Raw genomic sequence first — 13,053 nt, forward strand, 5'->3', positions numbered from 1 at the left:
AAGAATAAAATGGGCATCAAGATTGGGGAAAGGATTTTTCCTGAATCGACAGAAATGATAAGACGAGGTTCCTTCCACGATGTTGTCCCATCGTACAATCAATCGATTGTATTTACTGAGTGTTTACTATGTGTAGAGCACTGTACTAAGTGCTCGGAAGACAACAATACAACAGAATTGATAACAATAATCGTGGTATCTGTTAAGCGCTTTCTACATGCCAGGCACTGTACTCAGCAAAGTAGATACACGCAAATTGGGTTGGTCATTGTCCCTGTTTGACATGGGACTCACAGTCTTAATCCCCATTTTATGGATGAGGTTACTGAGGCATAGAGAAGTGAAGTGACTTGTCCAAGGCTACACAGCAGAATTAGCAGAAACGTTTCCCTCTCATAATGAGCTTTAAGTCCCGAAACTTCTCTCTGAGTGTTTTTATTCTTATCTTTATTCACCCCTCCCTTAGCCCCACAGGACTTATGCTCATATCTATAAATCATTCATTACTATAAATGTCTGTCCTCCGATCCAGAACGGTAGCTCACTGTGGGCAGGGAATGTGTCTACCAACTCTGTTACGTCGTTTATGGTGTGCTTTCCCAAGGCCTTAGCTTAGCGTTCTGCAGGACGTAAGCTCTCGACAAATACGACTGATTGATTGATCGATTGATTGTCTAAAATCAGGTTCTACCACAAGATGCCAAAGCCATCCCATCAGACATGGCCAACGTCTCCACGGTGACGGGATTCCTCCTTCTGGGATTCTCGGAGGTCCGGGAGCTGCATCTAGCCCAGGCCGCGCTCTTCCTCCTGGTCTACCTGGCGGCCCTGACAGGGAATCTACTCATCGTCGCCGTCACCATCCTTGAACGGCGCCTCCACGTCACCGTCCTTGGCCGGCGACTCCACAACTCCGTGTACTTCTTCCCCAGGAACCTGTCCATCCTCGACCTCTGCTAGATCTCCATCACCGTCCCTAAATCCATCCTCAACTCCCTGACCGACCGTAGAGAAATTTCCCTCCTGGGCTGTGCTGCCCAGCTCTTCTTAGTCGTTTCCTTTGCTGTTTCAGAGCTGTCCCTCCTCACGACAATGTGCTATGACCGCTATGCTGCCATCTACCACCCCCCGCGCTACGACCTCATCATGGACAGAGGGGCCTGTGGGAAGATGGTGGCCACCTCCTGGACCAGCGGGGGACTCTTCGCGGCGATGTACCCTGCCGGGACGTTCACATTCAGCTTCTGCGAATACAACGTGATCCAGCAGTTCTTCTGCACGTCCCCTCCTTACTGAAGTTCTTCTGCTCGGAAACGCACCTTGTCATTGACGTCAGCGTGGCCGTGGGTATCTGCTTTAGTTTAGTCTCCTTCGTCTCCCTCGTCGTCTCCTACGTCTGCATCTTCTCGGCCGTACTGACGTTCCCGTCCACCGAGAGTCGGGCCAAAGCCTTCTCCACCTGCCTGCCCCACCTCGCCGTCGTCACCCTTTTTCTCTCGACCAGAGCCTTGGATTACCTAAAGCCCGTGTCAGACTCGCCCTCGATGCTGGACCTGCTGGTGCCCGTGTTCTACACCGTGGTGCCCCCCGCCCTTAATCCAATTATCAGCAGCCTGAGGACAGGGACATGAATGCCGCCTTGGGGAGGGTTCTGGGTGTGACAGGGTGGTCCTGAAGAAGTGGGACAAATTAAGGCCTCCGTGGGGAGGGTGCTGGGTGTGACAGGGTGGTCCTGAGGAAGTGGGACACATGAAGACCTCCATGGGGCGGGTGCCGGGTGTGACAGGATGGTCCTGAGGAAGTGGGACACATGAAAGCCTCCAAGGGGAGGGGGCTGGGTGTGACAAGATGGCTCTGGGAAACTGGGACCAGCAGGCCGCCCTGGGGAGGGGGCTGACTGTGAGGCGATAGTCCTGAAGAATAGGCACACATGAAGGCCACCATGGGGAGGGGGATGAGCACGAGAGGATGGTCCTGAGGAAGAGGGCAGGCCACCCTGTGGAATGTGCTGGGTGTGAAGGGATGGCCCTGAGGAACAGGAATATGAAGTCCGCACTGAGGAAAACTTTGAGCTAAGACTCATTTACCAAGAGTCAAATAAACCTTTCCACATCAATTTGCCCCCTCCTACTTCACCACCCTCTTGTCCTACTATAACCCAGCCTGCCCACTTCTCTCCTCTAATGCCAGACAACTCATTGTACCTCCATCTTGTCTACCTCACTGTCGACCCCTCGTCTACGTCCTGCTTCTGGCCTGGAACGCCCTCCCTCTTCATGGCCAACAGACACTGACTCTCCCCACTTTCAAAGCCATGTCGAAGGTACATCTCCTCCAAAAGGCCTTCTCCGACTATGCTTTCTCCTCACACTCCCTTCTGCGTCGTCTGTGCACCTGGATTGCACACTTTATTCGCTCCACCTTCTGCCCCGCGGCACTTATGTCCTTATCTGATATTTAGTTCTTCATTTATATTGTCTGTCTCTCCCTATAGACTGTTGCTCATTGTGGGTGGGAATATATCTACCAACTCTGTTATACTGTATTTTCCCATGTGCGTAGTACAGTGCTCTCCACATAGTAAGCGTTCATTCGACACGATTAATTGATTGATTGATTACTGTCCGTCTTATGCCGTCGAGTCATCTCCTACCCATAGCAATGCCATGGATGCATCTCTCCCATCTCGCCCCAGATACACGTGTAGTCGTTCTGATGACGTATCCATAGAGCTTTCTTGGTAAAATTCGGGAAGTAGTTTACCATCGCCTCCTTCCACGCAGAAAAACTTTGTTCTCCACTCTCTACTCTCCCCCATGCCGCTGCAGCTCAGCACAGTTGAGTTTCGACCTGTAGCAGATGGCCTGCCACTCGCTAACCACTGCCCAAAGTACGAATGGAAATGCTTCTGCCTGACGCTTCCTCTCGTAGTCGAGACTGGTAGAGGACTGGAAACTCTCCAGGTGCGACCCTGAGAGGGGATGATTGACTACTACTACTACAAAATGGCCACCCTTTGTTGCATCCTAAGTTGGATCATGTACCAGACCTAAGATGGCTTCTATGATACTGGCCACCAGAGGGGAAAGTACTAATGATACTGTTGGTATTTGTTAAGCGCTTACTATGTGCCAGGCACTATTTTAAACGCTGGAACAGTGCTGGGAGGTCATACAGTGTCCATTCCCTGCCATCCCCCGTTCCTTTGGACAGGCTCCGTGAACAGCGAGGCTCTCTTAGATTTCATTCCCCCACCCATTCTCTTGTATCTGTTAAGTGCTTACCGTGTTTCAGGCACTGCAATAAACACTGGAACGATACAAAATAATCGGATTAGACACAGTCCCTGTTATTTCTCCTCCCTTATTGACACCTATGCCCATCATCCCCGTCAGGTCTTCCGTACATTTAACTCCCTTCTCGGGCCCCCTGTTCCTCCACCTCCTCCATCCCTCACCCACAACGATCTGGCCTCCTACGTCATTAGAAAAATTAATGACTTTGGGGTCTGAGCTCCCCAAAGTCATTCCTGCCCCTTCTTAAACCCCCCTGCTCTGAACTGTCTCTGCTACTCTCCCATCCTTCCCAGCAGTATCTTCAGATGAGATCGCCTCCCTCCTTTCAAGTGCTACTCCAGCCACCTGTACTTCTGACCCCATTCCCTCACATCTTATGAAGTCTCTAACCCCTTCCCTCCTCCCTTCCTTAACTTACGTCTTCAACCACACTCTCCACTGGTTCCTTCCCCTCTGCCTTCAAACATGCCCACGTCTCCCCCATCCTAAAAAGCCTTCACTTCACCTCACCTCCCCTTCTAGTTACCAACCTATCTCCCTCCTACCATTCCATTCCAAACTCCTTGAACGAGTCGTCTGCACCCGCTGCCTCAAATTCCTCAACGCCAACTCTCTCCTTGACCCCCTCCAATCCGGCTTCTTTGCCCTACACTCCACCGAACCTGTCCTCTCAAAGGTCACCAATGACCTCCTCTTGCCAAACCCACGGCTCCTACTCTATCCTAATCCTCCTCGACCTCTCAGCTGCCTTCGACACTGTGGACCACCCCCAAATCCTCAACACGCTATCCAACCTTGGCTTCACAGACTCCATCCTCTCTTGGTTCTCCTTTTATCTCTCTGGCCGTTCATTCTCAGTCTGCTTTGTGGGCTCCTCCTCCTCCTCCCATCCTCTTAATGTAGGGGTTCTTCAAGGGTCAGTTCTTGGTCTCCTTCTGTTCTCTATCTACACTCATTCCCCCTTGGTGAACTCATTTGCTCCCACGACTTGAACTATCATCTCTACGCTGCTGACACCCAAATCTACATCTCTGCCCCTGCTCCCTCTCCCTCCCTTCAGGCTCAGGTCTCCGCCTGCCTTCAGGACATCTCCATCTGGATGTCTGCTCACCATCTAAACCTCAATATGTCCAAGGCTGAACTCTTTATCTTCCTTCCCAAACCCTTCCCTCTCCCTGACTTTCCCATCACTGTAGAAGGCACTACCATTCTTCCCATCTCACAAGCTCGCAACGTTGGTGTCATCCTCGACTCTGCTCTCTTGTTCACCCCACACATCCAATTCGTCACCAAAACCTGCCGGTTTCACTTCCACAACAACGCCAAGATCCGCCCTTTCCTCTCCATCCAAACCGCTACCCTGTTGGTTCAATCTCTCATTCTATCCAGACTGGATTACTACATCAGCCTCCTTTCTTATCTCTCATCCTTCTGTCTCTCCCAGCTTCAGTGTATACTTCACTCTGCTTCCCAGATCATCTTTGTGCAGAAACTCTGTGGGCATGTTTCTCCAGTGGCTACCAGTCAACCTACACAACAAGCAAAAACTCCTCACTCTCGGCCTTAAGGCTCTCCATCACCTGCCCCCTCCTATCTCACCTTCCTTCTCTCCTTCTACAGCCCAGCCCGCACCGTCCGCTCCTCTACTGCTAACCTCACTATTCCTCGTTCTCGCCTGTCTCGCCGTTGACCTCCGGCCCACGTTCTCCCCCTAGCCTGGAATACCCTCCCTCCGCACATCCGCCAAACTAGCTCTCTTCCTCCCTTCAAAGCCCTACTGAGAGTTCACTTCCTCCAGGAGGCCTTCCCAGACTGAGCCCCTTTTTTCCTCTCCTCCTCCCCATCCCCCCGCCCTACCTCCTTCCCCTCCCCACAGCATCTGTATATATGTTTGTACAGATTTATTACTCTATTAATTTTACTAGTATATATTAACTATTCTATTTATTTTGTTAATTGTATGCATCTAGCTTTATTTCTATTTATTCTGATGACTTGACACCTGTCCACATGCTTTGTTTTGTTATCTGTCTCCCCATTCTAGACTGTGAGCCCGTTGTTGGGTAGGGACCGTCTCTATATGTTGCCAACTTGTACTTCCCAAGCGATTAGTACAGTGTTCTGCACACAGTAAGCGTTCAATAAATGCGACTGAATGAATGAATGAATGAATGGGGCTCACAGTCTTAGTTTCCATCTTATAGAGGCCCAGAGAAGTGAAGTCATTTGCCCAGGGTCCCACAGCTGACAACTGTCAGAGGCAGGATAACAACCCATGTCCTTCTGATTTCTGCTCTATCAATCAGGCCACACTGCTTCTCATTGGCTTTCTCCTGAAATAAAAATATTTTTGAATGGGTGTTTCATTACCTATTCATGTATCCTCTTGCCCTTAAGCTCACTTTGGGCAGGGAGTGTGTTTACCAACCCTATTTTATTGTCCTCTCCCAGGGTTTTAGTACAGTGCTGTGCACACATTAAGAGCTCAATAAATACTTTTGATTGATTGACTCCTCTAGAGCATAATTATATGCATAATTAATGATTACATTATATTAATGTGTGTCTCCCCCTTAAGTCTATATGCTCATTGTGGGAAGTGAACGTGTCTACAAACTGTCACCGACTATATCATACTCTCCCGTGTACGATATAGTACAGCGCTCAGCACACAATAATTGCTCAATAAATATGATTGATCGATTTATCGATCAACTGTCTGTAATCATGTTCTATCACAAGATGACTAAAGGCATCCCGCCAGACGTCACCAATGTCTCTGTGGTGATGAGATTCCTCCTGCTGGGATTCTCGGCGATCCGGGAGCTGCAGCTGGTCCAGGCCGCGCTGTTCCTCCTGGTCTATTTGGCGGCCCTGACGAGGAACTTCCTCATCGTCACCGTCACCGCCCTCGACGGACCCCTCCACACCCCCATGTACTTCTTCCTCAGGAACCTGTCTGTCTTCGACCTTTCCCTCATCTCCGTCCCCGTCCCCAAATCCATTCTCATCTCTCTGATGCAGTGCCACTCCATCTCCTTTCTGGGCTGTGTGGTGCAGATCTGTCTGGTGATCCTGTTTGCGAGCTCTGTGCACTTTGTCCTCACAGCCATGTCCAATGACCGTTATGCCGCCATCAGCCTACCCCTGCGTAAGGAACACAATCGGAACAGTTTGAGCTGGGATCGATTTTGCCTCAGGAACAATTCTATCAATGATATTTTCACCCAAATTACCCAGGATTGTGTATTCAGTCAATTATCAGTCCATCAATTAATCAGTGGAATACAGTGAGCACTTACTCTGTGCAGAGCACTGTACTAATCGCTTGAGAGAGTCCAATACAACAAAGTAGACTTGTTTCCTGCCCACAATGAGCTTACACTCTAGAGGAGAGACTGACATCTATATAAATATAAATCAATCAAAGGTTTTTATTGAGCACTTACTGTGTGCAGAACACTGTACACTGTCTAGACTCTAAACCTGTTATGGGTAATCAATTAATCAATGGTATTTATTGAGCGCTTACTATGTAAGGCTGAGCTTAGGGATCTGGAGTCAGAGGTCATGGGTTAAAACCCTGGCTCTGTCAATTGTCAGCTGTGAGACTTTGGGAAGTCACTTAACTTTTCTATACCTCAGTTACCTCATCTGTAAAATGAGGATTAAGCCTGTGAGTCCCCCGTGGGACAACCTGGTCACCTTGTAACCTCCCCAGCGCTTAGAACAATGCTTTGCTAATAATAAGCACTTAATGAATGCTATTATTATTATTATTTTCATTATCATTATTATTATTATTATTTGCAGAGCACCGTCCTAAGCACTTGGGAGAGCACAAAACAAAAGAATAAGCACAAACGTTCCCTACCCATAATGAATTTGCAATCTATGGAGGAAGGGAAGAGAGCATATCCACTTATTGTGTTGTATTGTACTCTCCCAAGCGCTTAGTACAGTGTCTGGCACATGGTAAGCGCTAAACAGCGTGGCTTAGTGCTTAGTGGAAAGAGCCCGGGCTTGGGAGTCAGAGGTTATTAGTTCTAATCCCGGCTCCACCACTTATCAGCTGTATGACTTTGGTCAAGTCATTTAACTTCTCTGGGCCTCAGTTACCTTATTTGTAAAATGGGAATTAAGACTGTGAGCCCCACGTGAGATAACCTGATTATCTTTTATCTACCCCAGTGCATAGAAGAGTGCTTGGCATATAGTAAGCCCTTAACAAATGCTATTATTATTATTATTATTATTAACAAGCACCTTTGATTGACCTGTCATTCTTCCCTCGTGACCACATCTGGCGATCAGGTAGCTAATCAATTTATTAATTTATCAATTTATTCATCAATGGCTTTTAACCCTGCCCCTTACGATCACTTCTGACCTTCCTCATCCCCTCAACTTCAAATTTTCTCCCTCTCAACCCTCTCACTTTCTCTCTCTCTCAACCCTCTCACCCCACTCCCTGGCTTTCAAAAGTATTCCTTGCTTCCCTGCTTCCCTTACTCTCCCACCCCTCAACAACCCCCAACCACACCCCTCCATGACTCCTGGAGCTAAATCCATAAAGCATCCTAGCATTGTAATACTGAAACTAGGCGTAACTGTAAAATACTCCTCATCAGGGCTGTCCACAGGGGTGGGTCCAATCATCCAAATCATTAATCATATTTATTGAGTACTTATGTGTGCGGAGGGTTGTGATAAGTTCTTGGGAGAATACAATAAAACAGAGTAGGTGAACACATTCCCTATCCACTAAATCAATCAATCGCTGACATTTATTGAGCATGTACTGTATGCAGAACACTTTACTAAGCAGAGTACAGTGGAATTGATATTCATTCAATCGTATTTATTGAGCGCTTTCTGTGTGAAGAGCACTGTACTAAGCTCTTGGAAAGTACAATTCAGTAACAGAGGCAATCTCTTCCCACAGGCTCACAGTCTATAAGGAGGGAGACAGACATCAAAACAAATAAACAGGCATCAATAGCAGCAATAGAAATGAATAGAATTAGTGATATAAATAAATAGAATTATAAATATGTACATATTTATATCCAGGTTCTGTGGGCGGGGAAAAGGGTGTAGAGCAAAGGAAGTGAATCGGGGCGATGGAGGGGAGGGGGAGCTGAGGAAAATGGGGGCATAGTCTGGGGAGGCCTCCTGGAGGTGGTGAGCCTTCAGTAGGGCTTTGACATGACATGATAGATGTGAAGAGGGAAGGTACTTCACGGCAGAGGCAGCGTGTGGGAAAATATGACAGAATCGATCAATCAATCAATAGTATTTCTTGAAAACCTACTGTGTGCATAGCCTGTATTTTTTGAGGTTTTAAATGGAATTTGTCAAGCACGTACGACGAGCCAGATAATGTACTAAGCATTTGGGACAGTAGTCAGCCAATCAATCCTATTTATTGAACACATACTATGTGACTGTACTAAGCACTTGGGAGAACACTGTATAACAATATAACAGACACATTCCCTGACCACACAAGCTTACGGTCTACGAGAGGTAACTTGCCCAAGGTCACACAGCAGACAAGAGGCAGAGCTGGGATTAGAACCCACGACCTCTGACTCCCAAGCCCATTTAGCCACGATGCTTCTCTAATCCCTGATCTTCTCCTCTCTTGGACCCTGAATCCCAGAACTTTTCCTGATTTTCTCTTCTCTCAGATCCTGAATTCCAGATCTTTCCCTGATCGTTTCCTCTTTCAGACCCTGATTCACGGACCCATCCTGAATCTTTTCCTGTCACAGGTCCTGATTCACGGACCAGTTATTGATCTTCTCCTCTCTGAGACCCTGTCTATTCGGAAAGGTCACATCTCCTCTAAGAGGCCTTCCCTGACTAAGCCTTATGCACGAAAGCCTTCCCACAGTACTCACATGCGATCCGTAATTCATTTATTTATATTAATGTCCCTCTCCCCCTCTAGACTGTAAGCTCAATGAGGGCAGGGAACGTGTCTACCAACTCATATTGCTCAATTGGACTCTCCCAAGCACTTAGTATAGTGCTCTGTACATAGTAAATGTTCAATAAATTGAACAACTTCGTCGCCGTCGACCCCGCCGTCGACCCCGGCCCACGTCATCCCCCTGGCCTAGAATGCCATGCCTCCGCACATCTGCCAAGCTAGCTTTCTTCCTCCCTTCAAGGCCCTACTGAGAGCTCATCTCCTCCAGAAGGCCTTCCCAGACTGAGCCCCCTCCTTCCTCTCCCCCTCCTCTCCCTCCCCATCCCCCCACCTTACCTCCTTCCCCTCCCCACAGCAACTGTACATATGTATATATGTTTGTACGTATTTATTACTCTATTTATTTATTTATTTCATTTGTACATGTTTATTCTATTTATTTTATTTCGTTAATATATTTTGTTTTGTTCTCTGTCTCCCCCTTCTAGACTATGAGCCCACTGTTGGGTAGGGACCGTTTCTATATGTTGCCAACTTGTACTTCCCAAGCGCTTATCACAGTGTTCTGCACACAGTAAGCACTCAATAAATGCGATTGAATGAATGAATGAATACGCTCTCGCTCTCGCTGGGAGGGTCCGACGGGGTCCGGGGTTGGGGTGGGGCGCGTATGCGGAAAGGGTGATGTCGTTGAGTTGGGGGCGTTCGCCCGGGTGATCCGAGGCGGTCCCGGTGAGCCGAGTCGGCCGGGCCCTCCCGTTGGGGCTCGGAGGGTGGTCTGGCGCTGTTATGTCGTGAAGACAAGCCCCCCCCTCCACACTTCATCCCCTCTCCCCTTCCGACCCCGAGTGGAATCAGGCCGCGTTGGCAACCCCCCCACCGTGTTGGGGGTTCGGCGGGTCGCGAAGGCGATGGGGTGGGCGTGGTGCCGGATGGTGAGTGGGGAGGTGTGAAGCGCTCCGGGGAGAATCGGGGCTCGCCCGCTCTGTGTTCCGACTCCCATCTGTCCTCTCTGCGGGTGGCGCTTCCTGATCACGCCTTAGGGGCTGGGGCGGCGAGAGTCGAGCCGTTGCCGGGGTCGAGTTTCCCGCAGGGTGGCCAATCGCGGTGGTGCGGGTGGTTCCGCCGGTGGACCGCCCCCCTCCCCTTCCCGCCACCCCCCGTGCCAGGTACCTAGCGCTGTGGGGGTTCTGTACCCCACCCGGCGGAGGTTTAAAGACTCGGGCGGTGGCCTGTTAGACCTCTCCCACTATTCACCCCGATGTCCGTTCTCCACCGCTGCCCCCTCGACTGTCCCCATGCATTGGAGGGGACAGATAGACGAGGGGCGGTGGACTTGAGTTGGGTCGAGTTGGCGGGCAACCGTACCGGCATGCGGAGCCGGGGGAGAGGCCTGGCTCCCTCGGTCTTCCGGTCCCATTCGTCGGTCGGTCCCGGGTGCGGGCGGGAGTGCGCCGTGAGCCCCCCTCCCTCCCGCTGTCGACACGCGTGGCCCCGGGCGCCTGGTTGGGTTGGTTTGAAATTTCTCTTTCCCTTCTTCGTTGTGGTCCCATTAATTCCTCTCTGTGCTCGTGGTAGCGGGGGCGGCGAGTGGAGCCGACCTGTTGGGGGAGGAGAGCATGGGTTGTCTGTGGTGGATGCGCGGCCACCACTCGGGATTTCTCTCTCTCTCTCTCTCTCTCTCTCTCTGTCTCTCTCTCTCTGTCTCTCTCTCTCTCTCTCTCCCGGTGGAGGCTTCATTCTCGCCTCCCTGTGCTTTGTGGGGTACCAGTTGGGGTGCCGTGCCTCTCTTGGGTGCCACCCCTTGGTTTAAAGCTCCCGGTTACCCGCAGCGTCCGGCCTTCGCCTCCCCACTTTGTCCCCCCACCCCCTTCCGTCGGGGGGTGGGGCTGCGCGATGGTTCTGTCCCGACGGGACGGTGGCGGGAAGAGGCGGTTGTGGGGGGAGAGGAAGTCACGACTCCCCTCTTAACCCCCACCCCAACACTCCCTGCCCAAGCGGGAGAGAGGACTTTGCCCCTGGGACCAGGTGAAGAATGGGGGGGCCGGGGGTGTTCCTTCGAGGCTTAGTCCTCGGCTCTCGGGCCGGAACGCCCCGTGGTGTGGTCATTCGTGGGGGTGGTGCCCGTGCCGTCCCGGGGCCCATGTGGCCCCGTTCGGCGTTCTTCTCTCACCACCGCACACGACACCCTCCCAAACCCGCTGGTGGGGGAGGATGGAAACCCGTTCGTTCTTCCTCCTGATGACTTCGATCAACCCAAACGCCGTCTGTTGAACGTTGCTCCGTGGCCCGTGACCACACACCTCTGGCACCCACCGAAAGGTTTGCTGCCAAAACAGAAAAAAATCGTACGACTCAGTGGCGGATCACTCGGCTAGTGCATGGATGAAGAACGCATAGCTGCGAGAATTAATAAGAATTGCAGGGCACATTGATCATCGACACTTCGAACGCACTTGCGGCCCCAGGTTCCTTCCGGGGCTATCATCATCATCATGATCAATCGCATTTATTGAGCGCTTACTGTGTGCAGAGCACTGTACTAAGCGCTTGGGAAGTACAAGTTGGCAACATATAGAGACAGTCCCTACCCAACAGTGGGCTCACAGTCTAAAAGGGGGAGACAGAGAACAAAACCAAACATTCTAACAAAATAAAATAAATAGAATAGATATGTACAAGTACAATAAATAGAGTAACAAATATGTACAAACATATATACATATATATAGGTGCTGTGGGGAAGGGAAGGAGGTAAGATGGGGGGGATGGAGAGGGGGACGAGGGGGAGAGGAAGGACGGGGCTCAGCCTGGGAATGCCTCCCGGAGTAGGTGAGCTCTCAGTAGGGTCTTGAAGGGAGGAAGAGCACTAGCTTGGTGGATGGGCAGAGGGAGGGTATTCCAGGCCCGGGGGAGGACGTGGGCCGGGGGCCGATGGCGAGACAGGAGAGAACGAGGTACGGTGAGGAGATTAGCAGCAGAGGAGCGGAGGGTGCGGGGTGGGCTGTAGAAGGAGAGAAGGGAGGTGAGGTAGGAGGGGCGAGGTGAGGGAGAGCCTTGAAGCCCAGGGTGAGGAGTTTCTGCCTGATGCGCAGATTGATTGGTAGCCACTGGAGATTTTTGAGGAGGGGAGTAACATGCCCAGAGCGTTTCTGGACAAAGACAATCCGGGCAGCAGCATGAAGTATGGAATGAAGTGGGGAGAGACACAAGGATGGGAAATCAGAGAGAAGGCTGATGCAGTAGTGCAGACGGGATAGGATGAGAGCTTGAACGAGAAGGGTAGCGGTGTGGATGGAGAGGAGAGGGCGGATCTTGGCAATGTTGTGGAGCTGAGACCGGCAGGTTTTGGTGACGGCTTGGATGTGAGGGGTGAACGAGAGAGCGGCTATGCCTGTCTGAGCATCGCTTGACGATCAATCGCCCCCCTCCCTCCTCGTCCGTGGGGTTGGGAGTGGGGGCGCGGCTGGGGATTCTCGCAGGGCTCGTCTAGCAGCCCTTTGTCCCCCTAAATGCAGACCTCCTCTGGCCGAAAGCGCATGATCGCGGCGTGGGCGTAGGGGCTGGTTGGCGTGCGGCGATGGTGTCTCGGGGGCTCCTCCGGAGCCGGAGGTGGAAGGCTGGGGAAGCCAAGCGCACCTCCCCAACCCCAGCTCCGCGACAGTAGGGAGGGGAGTAGGGCGGAGGAGAAGGCCGGGGGCTAAGAAGGCCCCCGTGTGTTGTGGGCGTTTCTGGCACCGCCCCCCACCTCCTCCCCCTTTCCCTCTCCTCTCCGATCCTCTCTAGCGCGTGCGGGTGGGACCCTCGGCTTCCCCAGTC

Source organism: Tachyglossus aculeatus, unplaced genomic scaffold, assembly GCF_015852505.1.
Source record: "Tachyglossus aculeatus isolate mTacAcu1 unplaced genomic scaffold, mTacAcu1.pri scaffold_82_arrow_ctg1, whole genome shotgun sequence".
Classification (NCBI taxonomy): Eukaryota; Metazoa; Chordata; class Mammalia; order Monotremata; family Tachyglossidae; genus Tachyglossus; species Tachyglossus aculeatus.